The sequence below is a fragment of the Triturus cristatus genome, chromosome 12 (assembly GCF_964204655.1).
Source record: "Triturus cristatus chromosome 12, aTriCri1.1, whole genome shotgun sequence".
NCBI lineage: Eukaryota > Metazoa > Chordata > Amphibia > Caudata > Salamandridae > Triturus > Triturus cristatus.
This window is the reverse complement of record NC_140595.1, coordinates 178661223-178682191: the sequence shown is the minus strand read 5'-3', so window position 1 is coordinate 178682191 and position 20969 is coordinate 178661223.

The following is a 20969-nucleotide window of genomic DNA, read 5'->3' as shown; positions in this document are numbered from 1 at the left end:
CACTTTTAGAGATAAAATTATATGTTTAAAGTGATTTTCAAGCTTCCAGGGGCCCTAAACACAAGATTTGAGAAATGGGTAAAAGTGAATGAAAATGGCCAATTTACTCACTCTGAGGCCTTAAAAAGTGTTTCTTCTCCACGGGAAGTGAATTAAATAACATTTGTAGGCCTTTATTGTTCAAGCGAAATCGCCCGATTTTTGACGAAAGAGATAACCACCCCCCCCTTACGACATGCTTCAGAAACGAAAAAAATGGTCCGGTTTCAAATGTTGCCTCTTTGAACTACAATTCACATTTGTACATGGAAAATCATGTTTAAAGATAAATTGAGATGTTTAAAGTGATTTTCAAGCTTCCAGGGGCCCTAAACACAAGATTTGAGAAATGGGTAAAAGTGAATGAAAATGGCCAATTTACTCACTCTGAGGCCTTAAAAAGTGTTTCTCCTCCATGGGAAGTGAATTAAATAACATTTGTAGGCATTTATTGTTCAAGCGAAAACGCCCGATTTTTGACGAAAGAGATAACCACCCCCCTTACGACATGCTTCAGAAACTAAAAAAATGGTCCGTTTTCAAATGTTGCCTCTTTGAACTACAATTCACATTTGTACATGGAAAATCATGTTTAAAGATAAATTGAGATGTTTAAAGTGATTTTCATGCTTCCAGGGGCCTGAAACACGAGATTTGAGGAATGGGTAAAAGTGAATGAAAATGGCCAATTTACTCACTCTGCGGCCTTAAAAAGTGTTTCTCCTCCACGGGAAGTGAATAAAATAATATTTCGAGGCCTTTATTGTTCAATCAAAAACGCCTGTTTTTTTGTGAAAGAGATAAGCACCCCCCCTTACGACATGCTTCAGAAACGAAAAAAATGGTCCATTTTCAAATGTTGCGTCTTTGAACGACAATTCACATTTGTACGTGGATAATCACTTTTAGAGATAAAATTAGATGTTTAAAGTGATTTTCAAGCTTCCAGGGGCCCTAAACACAAGATTTGAGAAATGGGTAAAAGTGAATGAAAATGGCCAATTTACTCACTCTGAGGCCTTAAAAAGTGTTTCTCCTCCACGGGAAGTGAATTAAATAACATTTGGAGGCCTTTATTGTTCAATCAAAAATGCCTGTTTTTTGGTGAAAGAGATAACCACCCCCCCTTACGACATGCTTCAGAAACGAAAAAAATAGTCCATTTTCTAATGTCGCGTCTTTGAACGACAATTCACATTTGTACGTGGATAATCACTTTTAGAGATAAAATTAGATGTTTAAAGTGATTTTCAAGCTTCCAGGGGCTCTAAACACAAGATTTGAGAAATGGGTAAAAGTGAATGAAAATGGCCAATTTACTCACTCTGAGGCCTTAAAAAGTGTTTCTCCTCCACGGGAAGTGAATTAAATAACATTTGTAGGCCTTTATTGTTGAAGCGAAATCGCCCGATTTTTGACGAAAGAGATAACCACCCCCCCTTACGACATGCTTCAGAAACTAAAAAAATGGTCCGTTTTCAAATGTTGCCTCTTTGAACTACAATTCACATTTGTACATGGAAAATCATGTTTAAAGATAAATTGAGATGTTTAAAGTGATTTTCATGCTTCCAGGGGCCTGAAACACGAGATTTGAGGAATGGGTAAAAGTGAATGAAAATGGCCAATTTACTCACTCTGCGGCCTTAAAAAGTGTTTCTCCTCCACGGGAAGTGAATAAATTAATATTTCGAGGCCTTTATTGTTCAATCAAAAACGCCTGTTTTTTTGTGAAAGAGATAAGCACCCCCCCCTTACGACATGCTTCAGAAACGAAAAAAATGGTCCATTTTCAAATGTTGCGTCTTTGAACGACAATTCACATTTGTACGTGGATAATCACTTTTAGAGATAAAATTAGATGTTTAAAGTGATTTTCAAGCTTCCAGGGGCCCTAAACACAAGATTTGAGAAATGGGTAAAAGTGAATGAAAATGGCCAATTTACTCACTCTGAGGCCATAAAAAGTGTTTCTCCTCCACGGGAAGTGAATAAAATAAAATTTGTAGGCATTTATTGTTCAAGCAAAACGCCCGATTTTTGACGAAAGAGATAACCACCCCCCTTACGACATGCTTCAGAAACTAAAAAAATGGTCCGTTTTCAAATTTTGCCTCTTTGAACTGCAATTAACATTGTACGTGGATAATCACTTTTAGAGATAAAATGAGATGTTTAAAGTGATTTTCAAGCTTCCAGGGGCCCTAAACACAAGATTTGAGAAATGGGTAAACGTGAATGAAAATGGCCAATTTACTCTCTCTGCGGCCTTAAAAAGTGTTTCTCCTCCACGGGAAGTGAATAAAATAACATTTGGAGGCCTTTATTGTTCAATCAAAAATGCCCGTTTTTTGGTGAAAGAGATAACCACCCCCCATTACGACATGCGTCAGAAACGAAAAAAATGGTCCATTTTCAAATGTTTCGTCTTTGAACTACAATTCACATTTGTGCGTGGATAATCACTTTTAGAGATGAAATTAGATGTTTAAAGTGATTTTCAAGCTTCCAGGGGCCCTAAACACAAGATTTGAGGAATGGGTAAATGTGAATGAAAATGGCCAATTTATTCACTCTGAGGCCTTAAAAAGTTTTTCTCCACCCCACAAAGTGAATTAAATAACATTTGTAGGCCTTTATTGTTCAATCAAAAACGCCCGATTTTTGATGAAAGAGATAACCACCCCCCTTACGACATGCTTCAGAAACAAAAAAAAATGGTCCGTTTTCAAATGTCGCCTCTTTGAACTACAATTCACATTTGTACGTGGAAAATCACTTTTAAAGATGAATTGAGATGTTTAAAGTGATTTTCATGCTTCCAGGGGCCTTAAACACGAGATTTGAGGAATGGCTAAAAGTGAATGAAAATGGCCAATTTACTCATTCTGAGGCCTTAAAAAGTGTTTCTCCTCCACGGGAAGTGAATAAAATAATGTTGCGAGGCCTTTATTGTTCAATCAAAAACGCCTGTTTTTTGGTGAAAGAGATAACCACCCCCCCTTACGACATGCTTCAGAAACGAAAAAAATAGTCCATTTTCAAATGTTGCGTCTTTGAACGACAATTCACATTTGTACGTGGATAATCACTTTTAGAGATAAAATTAGATGTTTAAAGTGATTTTCAAGCTTCCAGGGGCCCTAAACACAAGATTTGAGAAAAGGGTAAAAGTGAATGAAAATGGCCAATTTACTCACTCTGAGGCCTTAAAAAGTGTTTCTCCTCCACGGGAAGTGAATTAAATAACATTTGTAGGCCTTTATTGTTCAAGCGAAAACGCCGGATTTTTGATGAAAGAGATAACCACCCCCCCTTACGACATGCTTCAGAAACTAAAAAAATGGTCCGTTTTCAAATGTTGCCTCTTTGAACTACAATTCACATTTGTACATGGAAAATCATGTTTAAAGATAAATTGAGATGTTTGAAGTGATTTTCAAGCTTCCAGGGGCCCTAAACACAAGATTTGAGAAAAGGGTAAAAGTGAATGAAAATGGCCAATTTACTCACTCTGAGGCTTTAAAAAGTGTTTCTCCTCCACGGGAAGTGAATTAAATAACATTTGTAGGCCTTTATTGTTCAAGCGAAAACGCCCGATTTTTGACGAAAGAGATAACCACCCCCCCTTACGACATGCTTCAGAAACTAAAAAAATGGTCCGTTTTCAAATGTTGCCTCTTTGAACTACAATTCACATTTGTACATGGAAAATCATGTTTAAAGATAAATTGAGATGTTTAAAGTGATTTTCATGCTTCCAGGGGCCTGAAACACGAGATTTGAGGAATGGGTAAAAGTGAATGAAAATGGCCAATTTACTCACTCTGCGGCCTTAAAAAGTGTTTCTCCTCCACGGGAAGTAAATAAAATAATATTTCGAGGCCTTTATTGTTCAATCAAAAACGCCTGTTTTTTTGTGAAAGAGATAACCACCCCCCCTTACGACATGCTTCAGAAACGAAAAAAATGGTCCACTTTCAAATGTTGCGTCTTTGAACGACAATTCACATTTGTACGTGGATAATCACTTTTAGAGATAAAATTAGATGTTTAAAGTGATTTTCAAGCTTCCAGGGGCCCTAAACACAAGATTTGAGAAATGGGTAAACGTGAATGAAATTGGCCAATTTACTCTCTCTGCGGCCTTAAAAAGTGTTTCTCCTCCATGGGAAGTGAATAAAATAACATTTGGAGACCTTTATTGTTCAATCAAAAACGCCCGATTTTTGATGAAAGAGATAACCACCCCCCCTTACGACATGCTTCAGAAACTAAAAAAATGGTCCGTTTTCAAATGTCGCCTCTTTGAACTACAATTCACATTTGTACGTGGAAAATCACTTTTAAAGATAAATTGAGATGTTTAAAGTGATTTTCATGCTTCCAGGGGCCTTAAACACGAGATTTGAGGAATGGCTAAAAGTGAATGAAAATGGCCAATTTACTCATTCTGAGGCCTTAAAAAGTGTTTCTCCTCCACGGGAAGTGAATAAAATAATATTTTGAGGCCTTTATTGTTCAATCAAAAACGCCTGTTTTTTGGTGAAAGAGATAACCACCCCCCCTTACGACATGCTTCAGAAACGAAAAAAATGGTCCATTTTCAAATGTTGCGTCTTTGAACGACAATTCACATTTGTACGTGGATAATCACTTTTAGAGATAAAATTAGATGTTTAAAGTGATTTTCAAGCTTCCAGGGGCCCTAAACACAAGATTTGAGAAATGGGTAAAAGTGAATGAAAATGGCCAATTTACTCACTCTGAGGCCTTAAAAAGTGTTTCTCCTCCACGGGAAGTGAATTAAATAACATTTGGAGGCCTTTATTGTTCAATCAAAAACGCCAGTTTTTTGGTGAAAGAGATAACCACCCCCCCTTACGACATGCTTCGGAAACGAAAAAAATAGTCCATTTTCAAATGTCGCGTCTTTGAACGACAATTCACATTTGTACGTGGATAATCACTTTTAGAGATAAAATTAGATGTTTAAAGTGATTTTCAAGCTTCCAGGGGCCCTAAACACAAGATTTGAGAAATGGGTAAAAGTGAATGAAAATGGCCAATTTACTCACTCTGAGGCCTTAAAAAGTGTTTCTCCTCCACGGGAATTGAATTAAATAACATTTGTAGGCCTTTATTGTTCAAGCGAAATCGCCCGATTTTTGACGAAAGAGATAACCACCCCCCCTTACGACATGCTTCAGAAACTAAAAAAATGGTCCGTTTTCAAATGTTGCCTCTTTGAACTACAATTCACATTTGTACATGGAAAATCATGTTTAAAGATAAATTGAGATGTTTAAAGTGATTTTCAAGCTTCCAGGGGCCCTAAACACAAGATTTGAGAAATGGGTAAAAGTGAATGAAAATGGCCAATTTACTCACTCTGAGGCCTTAAAAAGTGTTTCTCCTCCATGGGAAGTGAATTAAATAACATTTGTAGGCATTTATTGTTCAAGCGAAAACGCCCGATTTTTGACGAAAGAGATAACCACCCCCCCTTACGACATGCTTCAGAAACTAAAAAAATGGTCCGTTTTCAAATGTTGCCTCTTTGAACTACAATTCACATTTGTACATGGAAAATCATGTTTAAAGATAAATTGAGATGTTTAAAGTGATTTTCATGCTTCCAGGGGCCTGAAACACGAGATTTGAGGAATGGGTAAAAGTGAATGAAAATGGCCAATTTACTCACTCTGCGGCCTTAAAAAGTGTTTCTCCTCCACGGGAAGTGAATAAAATAATATTTCGAGGCCTTTATTGTTCAATCAAAAACGCCTGTTTTTTTGTGAAAGAGATAAGCACCCCCCCTTACGACATGCTTCAGAAACGAAAAAAATGGTCCATTTTCAAATGTTGCGTCTTTGAACGACAATTCACATTTGTACGTGGATAATCACTTTTAGAGATAAAATTAGATGTTTAAAGTGATTTTCAAGCTTCCAGGGGCCCTAAACACAAGATTTGAGAAATGGGTAAAAGTGAATGAAAATGGCCAATTTACTCACTCTGAGGCCATAAAAAGTGTTTCTCCTCCACGGGAAGTGAATAAAATAAAATTTGTAGGCATTTATTGTTCAAGCAAAACGCCCGATTTTTGACGAAAGAGATAACCACCCCCCTTACGACATGCTTCAGAAACTAAAAAAATGGTCCGTTTTCAAATTTTGCCTCTTTGAACTGCAATTAACATTGTACGTGGATAATCACTTTTAGAGATAAAATGAGATGTTTAAAGTGATTTTCAAGCTTCCAGGGGCCCTAAACACAAGATTTGAGAAATGGGTAAACGTGAATGAAAATGGCCAATTTACTCTCTCTGCGGCCTTAAAAAGTGTTTCTCCTCCACGGGAAGTGAATAAAATAACATTTGGAGGCCTTTATTGTTCAATCAAAAATGCCCGTTTTTTGGTGAAAGAGATAACCACCCCCCATTACGACATGCGTCAGAAACGAAAAAAATGGTCCATTTTCAACTGTTTCGTCTTTGAACTACAATTCACATTTGTACGTGGATAATCACTTTTAGAGATGAAATTAGATGTTTAAAGTGATTTTCAAGCTTCCAGGGGCCCTAAACACAAGATTTGAGGAATGGGTAAATGTGAATGAAAATGGCCAATTTATTCACTCTGAGGCCTTAAAAAGTTTTTCTCCACCCCACAAAGTGAATTAAATAACATTTGTAGGCCTTTATTGTTCAATCAAAAACGCCCGATTTTTGATGAAAGAGATAACCACCCCCCTTACGACATGCTTCAGAAACAACAAAAAATGGTCCGTTTTCAAATGTCGCCTCTTTGAACTACAATTCACATTTGTACGTGGAAAATCACTTTTAAAGATAAATTGAGATGTTTAAAGTGATTTTCATGCTTCCAGGGGCCTTAAACACGAGATTTGAGGAATGGCTAAAAGTGAATGAAAATGGCCAATTTACTCATTCTGAGGCCTTAAAAAGTGTTTCTCCTCCACGGGAAGTGAATAAAATAATATTTCGAGGCCTTTATTGTTCAATCAAAAATGCCTGTTTTTTGGTGAAAGAGATAACCACCCCCCCTTACGACATGCTTCAGAAACAAAAAAAATGGTCCATTTTCAAATGTTGCGTCTTTGAACGACAATTCACATTTGTACGTGGATAATCACTTTTAGAGATAAAATTAGATGTTTAAAGTGATTTTCAAGCTTCCAGGGGCCCTAAACACAAGATTTGAGAAATGGGTAAAAGTGAATGAAAATGGCCAATTTACTCACTCTGAGGCCTTAAAAAGTGTTTCTCCTCCACGGGAAGTGAATTAAATAACATTTGGAGGCCTTTATTGTTCAATCAAAAACGCCTGTTTTTTGGTGAAAGAGATAACCCCCCCCTTACGATATGCTTCAGAAACGAAAAAAATAGTCCATTTTCAAATGTCGCGTCTTTGAATGACAATTCACATTTGTACGTGGATAATCACTTTTAGAGATAACATTAGATGTTTAAAGTGATTTTCAAGCTTCCAGGGGCCCTAAACACAAGATTTGAGAAATGGGTAAAAGTGAATGAAAATGGCCAATTTACTCACTCTGAGGCCTTAAAAAGTGTTTCTCCTCCACGGGAAGTGAATTAAATAACATTTGTAGGCCTTTATTGTTCAAGCGAAATCGCCCGATTTTTGACGAAAGAGATAACCACCCCCCTTACGACATGCTTCAGAAACTAAAAAAATGGTCTGTTTTCAAATGTTGCGTCTTTGAACGACAATTCACATTTGTACGTGGATAATCACTTTTAGAGATAAAATTAGATGTTTAAAGTGATTTTCAAGCTTCCAGGGGCCCTAAACACAAGATTTGAGGAATGGGTAAATGTGAATGAAAATGGCCAATTTATTCACTCTGAGGCCTTAAAAAGTTTTTCTCCACCCCACAAAGTGAATTAAATAACATTTGTAGGCCTTTATTGTTCAATCAAAAACGCCCGATTTTTGATGAAAGAGATAACCACCCCCCTTACGACATGCTTCAGAAACAAAAAAAATGGTCCGTTTTCAAATGTCGCCTCTTTGAACTACAATTCACATTTGTACGTGGAAAATCACTTTTAAAGATGAATTGAGATGTTTAAAGTGATTTTCATGCTTCCAGGGGCCTTAAACACGAGATTTGAGGAATGGCTAAAAGTGAATGAAAATGGCCAATTTACTCATTCTGAGGCCTTAAAAAGTGTTTCTCCTCCACGGGAAGTGAATTAAATAACATTTGTAGGCCTTTATTGTTCAAGCTAAAACGCCCGATTTTTGACGAAAGAGATAACCACCCCCCTTACGACATGCTTCAGAAACTAAAAAAATGGTCCGTTTTCAAATGTTGCCTCTTTGAACTACAATTCACATTTGTACATGGAAAATCATGTTTAAAGATAAATTGAGATGTTTAAAGTGATTTTCATGCTTCCAGGGGCCTGAAACACGAGATTTGAGGAATGGGTAAAAGTGAATGAAAATGGCCAATTTACTCACTCTGCGGCCTTAAAAAGTGTTTCTCCTCCACGGGAAGTGAATAAAATAATATTTCGAGGCCTTTATTGTTCAATCAAAAACGCCTGTTTTTTTGTGAAAGAGATAAGCACCCCCCCTTACGACATGCTTCAGAAACGAAAAAAATGGTCCATTTTCAAATGTTGCGTCTTTGAACGACAATTCACATTTGTACGTGGATAATCACTTTTAGAGATAAAATTAGATGTTTAAAGTGATTTTCAAGCTTCCAGGGGCCCTAAACACAAGATTTGAGAAATGGGTAAAAGTGAATGAAAATGGCCAATTTACTCACTCTGAGGCCTTAAAAAGTGTTTCTCCTCCACGGGAAGTGAATTAAATAACATTTGGAGGCCTTTATTGTTCAATCAAAAATGCCTGTTTTTTGGTGAAAGAGATAACCACCCCCCCTTACGACATGCTTCAGAAACGAAAAAAATAGTCCATTTTCAAATGTCGCGTCTTTGAACGACAATTCACATTTGTACGTGGATAATCACTTTTAGAGATAAAATTAGATGTTTAAAGTGATTTTCAAGCTTCCAGGGGCCCTAAACACAAGATTTGAGAAATGGGTAAAAGTGAATGAAAATGGCCAATTTACTCACTCTGAGGCCTTAAAAAGTGTTTCTCCTCCACGGGAAGTGAATTAAATAACATTTGGAGGCCTTTATTGTTCAATCAAAAACGCCTGTTTTTTGGTGAAAGAGATAACCCCCCCCTTACGATATGCTTCAGAAACGAAAAAAATAGTCCATTTTCAAATGTCGCGTCTTTGAATGACAATTCACATTTGTACGTGGATAATCACTTTTAGAGATAACATTAGATGTTTAAAGTGATTTTCAAGCTTCCAGGGGCCCTAAACACAAGATTTGAGAAATGGGTAAAAGTGAATGAAAATGGCCAATTTACTCACTCTGAGGCCTTAAAAAGTGTTTCTCCTCCACGGGAAGTGAATTAAATAACATTTGTAGGCCTTTATTGTTCAAGCGAAATCGCCCGATTTTTGACGAAAGAGATAACCACCCCCCTTACGACATGCTTCAGAAACTAAAAAAATGGTCTGTTTTCAAATGTTGCGTCTTTGAACGACAATTCACATTTGTACGTGGATAATCACTTTTAGAGATAAAATTAGATGTTTAAAGTGATTTTCAAGCTTCCAGGGGCCCTAAACACAAGATTTGAGAAATGGGTAAATGTGAATGAAAATGGCCAATTTATTCACTCTGAGGCCTTAAAAAGTTTTTCTCCACCCCACAAAGTGAATTAAATAACATTTGTAGGCCTTTATTGTTCAATCAAAAACGCCCGATTTTTGATGAAAGAGATAACCACCCCCCTTACGACATGCTTCAGAAACAAAAAAAAATGGTCCGTTTTCAAATGTCGCCTCTTTGAACTACAATTCACATTTGTACGTGGAAAATCACTTTTAAAGATGAATTGAGATGTTTAAAGTGATTTTCATGCTTCCAGGGGCCTTAAACACGAGATTTGAGGAATGGCTAAAAGTGAATGAAAATGGCCAATTTACTCATTCTGAGGCCTTAAAAAGTGTTTCTCCTCCACGGGAAGTGAATTAAATAACATTTGTAGGCCTTTATTGTTCAAGCGAAAACGCCCGATTTTTGACGAAAGAGATAACCACCCCCCTTACGACATGCTTCAGAAACTAAAAAAATGGTCCGTTTTCAAATGTTGCCTCTTTGAACTACAATTCACATTTGTACATGGAAAATCATGTTTAAAGATAAATTGAGATGTTTAAAGTGATTTTCATGCTTCCAGGGGCCTGAAACACGAGATTTGAGGAATGGGTAAAAGTGAATGAAAATGGCCAATTTACTCACTCTGCGGCCTTAAAAAGTGTTTCTCCTCCACGGGAAGTGAATAAAATAATATTTCGAGGCCTTTATTGTTCAATCAAAAACGCCTGTTTTTTTGTGAAAGAGATAAGCACCCCCCCTTACGACATGCTTCAGAAACGAAAAAAATGGTCCATTTTCAAATGTTGCGTCTTTGAACGACAATTCACATTTGTACGTGGATAATCACTTTTAGAGATAAAATTAGATGTTTAAAGTGATTTTCAAGCTTCCAGGGGCCCTAAACACAAGATTTGAGAAATGGGTAAAAGTGAATGAAAATGGCCAATTTACTCACTCTGAGGCCTTAAAAAGTGTTTCTCCTCCACGGGAAGTGAATTAAATAACATTTGGAGGCCTTTATTGTTCAATCAAAAACGCCAGTTTTTTGGTGAAAGAGATAACCACCCCCCCTTACGACATGCTTCGGAAACGAAAAAAATAGTCCATTTTCAAATGTCGCGTCTTTGAACGACAATTCACATTTGTACGTGGATAATCACTTTTAGAGATAAAATTAGATGTTTAAAGTGATTTTCAAGCTTCCAGGGGCCCTAAACACAAGATTTGAGAAATGGGTAAAAGTGAATGAAAATGGCCAATTTACTCACTCTGAGGCCTTAAAAAGTGTTTCTCCTCCACGGGAATTGAATTAAATAACATTTGTAGGCCTTTATTGTTCAAGCGAAATCGCCCGATTTTTGACGAAAGAGATAACCACCCCCCCTTACGACATGCTTCAGAAACTAAAAAAATGGTCCGTTTTCAAATGTTGCCTCTTTGAACTACAATTCACATTTGTACATGGAAAATCATGTTTAAAGATAAATTGAGATGTTTAAAGTGATTTTCAAGCTTCCAGGGGCCCTAAACACAAGATTTGAGAAATGGGTAAAAGTGAATGAAAATGGCCAATTTACTCACTCTGAGGCCTTAAAAAGTGTTTCTCCTCCATGGGAAGTGAATTAAATAACATTTGTAGGCATTTATTGTTCAAGCGAAAACGCCCGATTTTTGACGAAAGAGATAACCACCCCCCCTTACGACATGCTTCAGAAACTAAAAAAATGATCCGTTTTCAAATGTTGCCTCTTTGAACTACAATTCACATTTGTACATGGAAAATCATGTTTAAAGATAAATTGAGATGTTTAAAGTGATTTTCATGCTTCCAGGGGCCTGAAACACGAGATTTGAGGAATGGGTAAAAGTGAATGAAAATGGCCAATTTACTCACTCTGCGGCCTTAAAAAGTGTTTCTCCTCCACGGGAAGTGAATAAAATAATATTTCGAGGCCTTTATTGTTCAATCAAAAACGCCTGTTTTTTTGTGAAAGAGATAAGCACCCCCCCTTACGACATGCTTCAGAAACGAAAAAAATGGTCCACTTTCAAATGTTGCGTCTTTGAACGACAATTCACATTTGTACGTGGATAATCACTTTTAGAGATAAAATTAGATGTTTAAAGTGATTTTCAAGCTTCCAGGGGCCCTAAACACAAGATTTGAGAAATGGGTAAACGTGAATGAAATTGGCCAATTTACTCTCTCTGCGGCCTTAAAAAGTGTTTCTCCTCCATGGGAAGTGAATAAAATAACATTTGGAGGCCTTTATTGTTCAATCAAAAACGCCCGATTTTTGATGAAAGAGATAACCACCCCCCCTTACGACATGCTTCAGAAACTAAAAAAATGGTCCGTTTTCAAATGTCGCCTCTTTGAACTACAATTCACATTTGTATGTGGAAAATCACTTTTAAAGATAAATTGAGATGTTTAAAGTGATTTTCATGCTTCCAGGGGCCTTAAACACGAGATTTGAGGAATGGCTAAAAGTGAATGAAAATGGCCAATTTACTCATTCTGAGGCCTTAAAAAGTGTTTCTCCTCCACGGGAAGTGAATAAAATAATATTTTGAGGCCTTTATTGTTCAATCAAAAACGCCTGTTTTTTGGTGAAAGAGATAACCACCCCCCCTTACGACATGCTTCAGAAACGAAAAAAATGGTCCATTTTCAAATGTTGCGTCTTTGAACGACAATTCACATTTGTACGTGGATAATCACTTTTAGAGATAAAATTAGATGTTTAAAGTGATTTTCAAGCTTCCAGGGGCCCTAAACACAAGATTTGAGAAATGGGTAAAAGTGAATGAAAATGGCCAATTTACTCACTCTGAGGCCTTAAAAAGTGTTTCTCCTCCACGGGAAGTGAATTAAATAACATTTGGAGGCCTTTATTGTTCAATCAAAAACGCCAGTTTTTTGGTGAAAGAGATAACCACCCCCCCTTACGACATGCTTCGGAAACGAAAAAAATAGTCCATTTTCAAATGTCGCGTCTTTGAACGACAATTCACATTTGTACGTGGATAATCACTTTTAGAGATAAAATTAGATGTTTAAAGTGATTTTCAAGCTTCCAGGGGCCCTAAACACAAGATTTGAGAAATGGGTAAAAGTGAATGAAAATGGCCAATTTACTCACTCTGAGGCCTTAAAAAGTGTTTCTCCTCCACGGGAATTGAATTAAATAACATTTGTAGGCCTTTATTGTTCAAGCGAAATCGCCCGATTTTTGACGAAAGAGATAACCACCCCCCCTTACGACATGCTTCAGAAACTAAAAAAATGGTCCGTTTTCAAATGTTGCCTCTTTGAACTACAATTCACATTTGTACATGGAAAATCATGTTTAAAGATAAATTGAGATGTTTAAAGTGATTTTCAAGCTTCCAGGGGCCCTAAACACAAGATTTGAGAAATGGGTAAAAGTGAATGAAAATGGCCAATTTACTCACTCTGAGGCCTTAAAAAGTGTTTCTCCTCCATGGGAAGTGAATTAAATAACATTTGTAGGCATTTATTGTTCAAGCGAAAACGCCCGATTTTTGACGAAAGAGATAACCACCCCCCCTTACGACATGCTTCAGAAACTAAAAAAATGGTCCGTTTTCAAATGTTGCCTCTTTGAACTACAATTCACATTTGTACATGGAAAATCATGTTTAAAGATAAATTGAGATGTTTAAAGTGATTTTCATGCTTCCAGGGGCCTGAAACACGAGATTTGAGGAATGGGTAAAAGTGAATGAAAATGGCCAATTTACTCACTCTGCGGCCTTAAAAAGTGTTTCTCCTCCACGGGAAGTGAATAAAATAATATTTCGAGGCCTTTATTGTTCAATCAAAAACGCCTGTTTTTTTGTGAAAGAGATAAGCACCCCCCCTTACGACATGCTTCAGAAACGAAAAAAATGGTCCATTTTCAAATGTTGCGTCTTTGAACGACAATTCACATTTGTACGTGGATAATCACTTTTAGAGATAAAATTAGATGTTTAAAGTGATTTTCAAGCTTCCAGGGGCCCTAAACACAAGATTTGAGAAATGGGTAAAAGTGAATGAAAATGGCCAATTTACTCACTCTGAGGCCATAAAAAGTGTTTCTCCTCCACGGGAAGTGAATAAAATAAAATTTGTAGGCATTTATTGTTAAAGCAAAACGCCCGATTTTTGACGAAAGAGATAACCACCCCCCTTACGACATGCTTCAGAAACTAAAAAAATGGTCCGTTTTCAAATTTTGCCTCTTTGAACTGCAATTAACATTGTACGTGGATAATCACTTTTAGAGATAAAATGAGATGTTTAAAGTGATTTTCAAGCTTCCAGGGGCCCTAAACACAAGATTTGAGAAATGGGTAAACGTGAATGAAAATGGCCAATTTACTCTCTCTGCGGCCTTAAAAAGTGTTTCTCCTCCACGGGAAGTGAATAAAATAACATTTGGAGGCCTTTATTGTTCAATCAAAAATGCCCGTTTTTTGGTGAAAGAGATAACCACCCCCCATTACGACATGCGTCAGAAACGAAAAAAATGGTCCATTTTCAACTGTTTCGTCTTTGAACTACAATTCACATTTGTACGTGGATAATCACTTTTAGAGATGAAATTAGATGTTTAAAGTGATTTTCAAGCTTCCAGGGGCCCTAAACACAAGATTTGAGGAATGGGTAAATGTGAATGAAAATGGCCAATTTATTCACTCTGAGGCCTTAAAAAGTTTTTCTCCACCCCACAAAGTGAATTAAATAACATTTGTAGGCCTTTATTGTTCAATCAAAAACGCCCGATTTTTGATGAAAGAGATAACCACCCCCCTTACGACATGCTTCAGAAACAAAAAAAAATGGTCCGTTTTCAAATGTCGCCTCTTTGAACTACAATTCACATTTGTACGTGGAAAATCACTTTTAAAGATGAATTGAGATGTTTAAAGTGATTTTCATGCTTCCAGGGGCCTTAAACACGAGATTTGAGGAATGGCTAAAAGTGAATGAAAATGGCCAATTTACTCATTCTGAGTCCTTAAAAAGTGTTTCTCCTCCACGGGAAGTGAATAAAATAATGTTTCGAGGCCTTTATTGTTCAATCAAAAACGCCTGTTTTTTGGTGAAAGAGATAACCACCCCCCCTTACGACATGCTTCAGAAACGAAAAAAATGGTCCACTTTCAAATGTTGCGTCTTTGAACGACAATTCACATTTGTATGTGGATAATCACTTTTAGAGATAAAATTAGATGTTTAAAGTGATTTTCAAGCTTCCAGGGGCCCTAAACACAAGATTTGAGAAATGGGTAAAAGTGAATGAAAATGGCCAATTTACTCACTCTGAGGCCTTAAAAAGTGTTTCTCCTCCACGGGAAGTGAATTAAATAACATTTGTAGTCCTTTATTGTTTAAGCGAAAACGCCTGATTTTTGACGAAAGAGATAACCACCCCCCCTTACGACATGCTTCAGAAACTAAAAAAATGGTCCGTTTTCAAATGTTGCCTCTTTGAACTACAATTCACATTTGTACATGGAAAATCATGTTTAAAGATAAATTGAGATGTTTAAAGTGATTTCCAAGCTTCCAGGGGCCCTAAACACAAGATTTGAGAAATGGGTAAACGTGAATGAAATTGGCCAATTTACTCTCTCTGCGGCCTTAAAAAGTGTTTCTCCTCCACGGGAAGTGAATAAAATAACATTTGGAGGCCTTTATTGTTCAATCAAAAACGCCCGATTTTTGATGAAAGAGATAACCACCCCCCCTTACGACATGCTTCAGAAACTAAAAAAATGGTCCGTTTTCAAATGTCGCCTCTTTGAACTAAAATTCACATTTGTACGTGGAAAATCACTTTTAAAGATAAATTGAGATGTTTAAAGTGATTTTCATGCTTCCAGGGGCCTTAAACACGAGATTTGAGGAATGGCTAAAAGTGAATGAAAATGGCCAATTTACTCATTCTGAGGCCTTAAAAAGTGTTTCTCCTCCACGGGAAGTGAATGAAATAATATTTCGAGGCCTTTATTGTTCAATCAAAAATGCCTGTTTTTTGGTGAAAGAGATAACCCCCCCCTTACGATATGCTTCAGAAACGAAAAAAATAGTCCATTTTCAAATGTCGCGTCTTTGAATGACAATTCACATTTGTACGTGGATAATCACTTTTAGAGATAAAATTAGATGTTTAAAGTGATTTTCAAGCTTCCAGGGGCCCTAAACACAAGATTTGAGAAATGGGTAAAAGTGAATGAAAATGGCCAATTTACTCACTCTGAGGCCTTAAAAAGTGTTTCTCCTCCACGGGAAGTGAATTAAATAACATTTGTAGGCCTTTATTGTTCAAGCGAAATCGCCCGATTTTTGACGAAAGAGATAACCACCCCCCCTTACGACATGCTTCAGAAAGTAAAAAAATGGTCCGTTTTCAAATGTTGCGTCTTTGAACGACAATTCACATTTGTACGTGGATAATCACTTTTAGAGATAAAATTAGATGTTTAAAGTGATTTTCAAGCTTCCAGGGGCCCTAAACACAAGATTTGAGGAATGGGTAAATGTGAATGAAAATGGCCAATTTATTCACTCTGGGGCCTTAAAAAGTTTTTCTCCACCCCACAAAGTGAATTAAATAACATTTGTAGGCCTTTATTGTTCAATCAAAAACGCCCGATTTTTGATGAAAGAGATAACCACCCCCCTTACGACATGCTTCAGAAACAAAAAAAAATGGTCCGTTTTCAAATGTCGCCTCTTTGAACTACAATTCACATTTGTACGTGGAAAATCACTTTTAAAGATGAATTGAGATGTTTAAAGTGATTTTCATGCTTCCAGGGGCCTTAAACACGAGATTTGAGGAATGGCTAAAAGTGAATGAAAATGGCCAATTTACTCATTCTGAGGCCTTAAAAAGTGTTTCTCCTCCACGGGAAGTGAATAAAATAATGTTTCGAGGCCTTTATTGTTCAATCAAAAACACCTGTTTTTTGGTGAAAGAGATAACCACCCCCCCTTACGACATGCTTCAGAAACGAAAAAAATAGTCCATTTTCAAATGTTGCGTCTTTGAACGACAATTCACATTTGTACGTGGATAATCACTTTGAGAGATAAATTGAGATGTTTAAAGTGATTTTCAAGCTTCCAGGGGCCCTAAACACAAGATTTGAGAAAAGGGTAAAAGTGAATGAAAATGGCCAATTTACTCACTCTGAGGCTTTAAAAAGTGTTTCTCCTCCACGGGAAGTGAATTAAATAACATTTGTAGGCCTTTATTGTTCAAGCGAAAACGCCCGATTTTTGACGAAAGAGATAACCACCCCCCCTTACGACATGCTTCAGAAACTAAAAAAATGGTCCGTTTTCAAATGTTGCCTCTTTGAACTACAATTCACATTTGTACATGGAAAATCATGTTTAAAGATAAATTGAGATGTTTAAAGTGATTTTCATGCTTCCAGGGGCCTGAAACACGAGATTTGAGGAATGGGTAAAAGTGAATGAAAATGGCCAATTTACTCACTCTGCGGCATTAAAAAGGGTTTCTCCTCCACGGGAAGTGAATAAAATAATATTTCGAGGCCTTTATTGTTCAATCAAAAACGCCTGTTTTTTTGTGAAGGAGATAACCACCCCCCCTTACGACATGCTTCAGAAACGAAAAAAATGGTCCACTTTCAAATGTTGCGTCTTTGAACGACAATTCACATTTGTATGTGGATAATCACTTTTAGAGATAAAATTAGATGTTTAAAGTGATTTTCAAGCTTCCAGGGGCCCTAAACACAAGATTTGAGAAATGGGTAAAAGTGAATGAAAATGGCCAATTTACTCACTCTGAGGCCTTAAAAAGTGTTTCTCCTCCACGGGAAGTGAATTAAATAACATTTGTAGTCCTTTATTGTTTAAGCGAAAACGCCTGATTTTTGACGAAAGAGATAACCACCCCCCCTTACGACATGCTTCAGAAACTAAAAAAATGGTCCGTTTTCAAATGTTGCCTCTTTGAACTACAATTCACATTTGTACATGGAAAATCATGTTTAAAGATGAATTGAGATGTTTAAAGTGATTTTCAAGCTTCCAGGGGCCCTAAACACAAGATTTGAGGAATGGGTAAATGTGAATGAAAATGGCCAATTTATTCACTCTGAGGCCTTAAAAAGTTTTTCTCCACCCCACAAAGTGAATTAAATAACATTTGTAGGCCTTTATTGTTCAATCAAAAACGCCCGATTTTTGATGAAAGAGATAACCACCCCCCTTACGACATGCTTCAGAAACAACAAAAAATGGTCCGTTTTCAAATGTCGCCTCTTTGAACTACAATTCACATTTGTACGTGGAAAATCACTTTTAAAGATGAATTGAGATGTTTAAAGTGATTTTCATGCTTCCAGGGGCCTTAAACACGAGATTTGAGGAATGGCTAAAAGTGAATGAAAATGGCCAATTTACTCACTCTGAGGCCTTAAAAAGTGTTTCTCCTCCACGGGAAGTGAATTAAATAACATTTGTAGGCCTTTATTGTTCAAGCGAAATCGCCCGATTTTTGACGAAAGAGATAACCACCCCCCCTTACGACATGCTTCAGAAACTAAAAAAATGGTCCGTTTTCAAATGTTGCGTCTTTGAACGACAATTCACATTTGTACGTGGATAATCACTTTTAGAGATAAAATTAGATGTTCAAAGTGATTTTCAAGCTTCCAGGGGCCCTAAACACAAGATTTGAGGAATGGGTAAATGTGAATGAAAATGGCCAATTTATTCACTCTGAGGCCTTAAAAAGTTTTTCTCCACCCCACAAAGTGAATTAAATAACATTTGTAGGCCTTTATTGTTCAATCAAAAACGCCCGATTTTTGATGAAAGAGATAACCACCCCCCTTACGACATGCTTCAGAAACAACAAAAAATGGTCCGTTTTCAAATGTCGCCTCTTTGAACTACAATTCACATTTGTACGTGGAAAATCACTTTTAAAGATGAATTGAGATGTTTAAAGTGATTTTCATGCTTCCAGGGGCCTTAAACACGAGATTTGAGGAATGGCTAAAAGTGAATGAAAATGGCCAATTTACTCATTCTGAGGCCTTAAAAAGTGTTTCTCCTCCACGGGAAGTGAATAAAATAATGTTTCGAGGCCTTTATTGTTCAATCAAAAACGCCTGTTTTTTGGTGAAAGAGATAACCACCCCCCCTTACGACATGCTTCAGAAACGAAAAAAATAGTCCATTTTCAAATGTTGCGTCTTTGAACGACAATTCACATTTGTACGTGGATAATCACTTTGAGAGATAAAATTAGATGTTTAAAGTGATTTTCAAGCTTCCAGGGGCCCTAAACACAAGATTTGAGAAAAGGGTAAAAGTGAATGAAAATGGCCAATTTACTCACTCTGAGGCCTTAAAAAGTGTTTCTCCTCCACGGGAAGTGAATTAAATAACATTTGTAGGCCTTTATTGTTCAAGCGAAAACACCGGATTTTTGATGAAAGAGATAACCACCCCCCCTTACGACATGCTTCAGAAACTAAAAAAATGGTCCGTTTTCAAATGTTGCCTCTTTGAACTACAATTCACATTTGTACATGGAAAATCATGTTTAAAGATAAATTGAGATGTTTAAAGTGATTTTCAAGCTTCCAGGGGCCCTAAACACAAGATTTGAGAAAAGGGTAAAAGTGAATGAAAATGGCCAATTTACTCACTCTGAGGCTTTAAAAAGTGTTTCTCCTCCACGGGAAGTGAATTAAATAACATTTGTAGGCCTTTATTGTTCAAGCGAAAACGCCCGATTTTTGACGAAAGAGATAACCACCCCCCCTTACGACATGCTTCAGAAACTAAAAAAATGGTCCGTTTTCAAATGTTGCCTCTTTGAACTACAATTCACATTTGTACATGGAAAATCATGTTTAAAGATAAATTGAGATGTTTAAAGTGATTTTCATGCTTCCAGGGGCCTGAAACACGAGATTTGAGGAATGGGTAAAAGTGAATGAAAATGGCCAATTTACTCACTCTGCGGCCTTAAAAAGGGTTTCTCCTCCACGGGAAGTGAATAAAATAATATTTCGAGGCCTTTATTGTTCAATCAAAAACGCCTGTTTTTTTGTGAAAGAGATAAGCACCCCCCCTTACGACATGCTTCAGAAACTAAAAAAATGGTCCGTTTTCAAATTTTGCCTCTTTGAACTACAATTAACATTGTACGTGGATAATCACTTTTAGAGATAAAATGAGATGTTTAAAGTGATTTTCAAGCTTCCAGGGGCCCTAAACACAAGATTTGAGAAATGGGTAAACGTGAATGAAAATGGCCAATTTACTCTCTCTGCGGCCTTAAAAAGTGTTTCTCCTCCACGGGAAGTGAATTAAATAACATTTGTAGTCCTTTATTGTTTAAGCGAAAACACCCGATTTTTGACGAAAGAGATAACCACCCCCCTTACGCAATGCTTCAGAAACTAAAAAAATGGTCCGTTTTCAAATGTTGCCTCTTTGAACTACAATTCACATTTGTACATGGAAAATCATGTTTAAAGATAAATTGAGATGTTTAAAGTGATTTTCAAGCTTCCAGGGGCCCTAAACACAAGATGTGAGAAATGGGTAAACGTGAATGAAATTGGCCAATTTACTCTCTCTGCGGCCTTAAAAAGTGTTTCTCCTCCACGGGAAGTGAATAAAATAACATTTGGAGGCCTTTATTGTTCAATCAAAAACGCCCGATTTTTGATGAAAAAGATAACCACCCCCCCTTACGACATGCTTCAGAAACTAAAAAAATGGTCCGTTTTCAAATGTCGCCTCTTTGAACTAAAATTCACATTTGTTCGTGGAAAATCACTTTTAAAGATAAATTGAGATGTTTAAAGTGATTTTCATGCTTCCAGGGGCCTTAAACACGAGATTTGAGGAATGGCTAAAAGTGAATGAAAATGGCCAATTTACTCATTCTGAGGCCTTAAAAAGTGTTTCTCCTCCACGGGAAGTGAATAAAATAATATTTCGAGGCCTTTATTGTTCAATCAAAAATGCCTGTTTTTTGGTGAAAGAGATAACCACCCCCCCTTACGACATGCTTCAGAAACAAAAAAAATGGTCCATTTTCAAATGTTGCGTCTTTGAACGACAATTCACATTTGTACGTGGATAATCACTTTTAGAGATAAAATT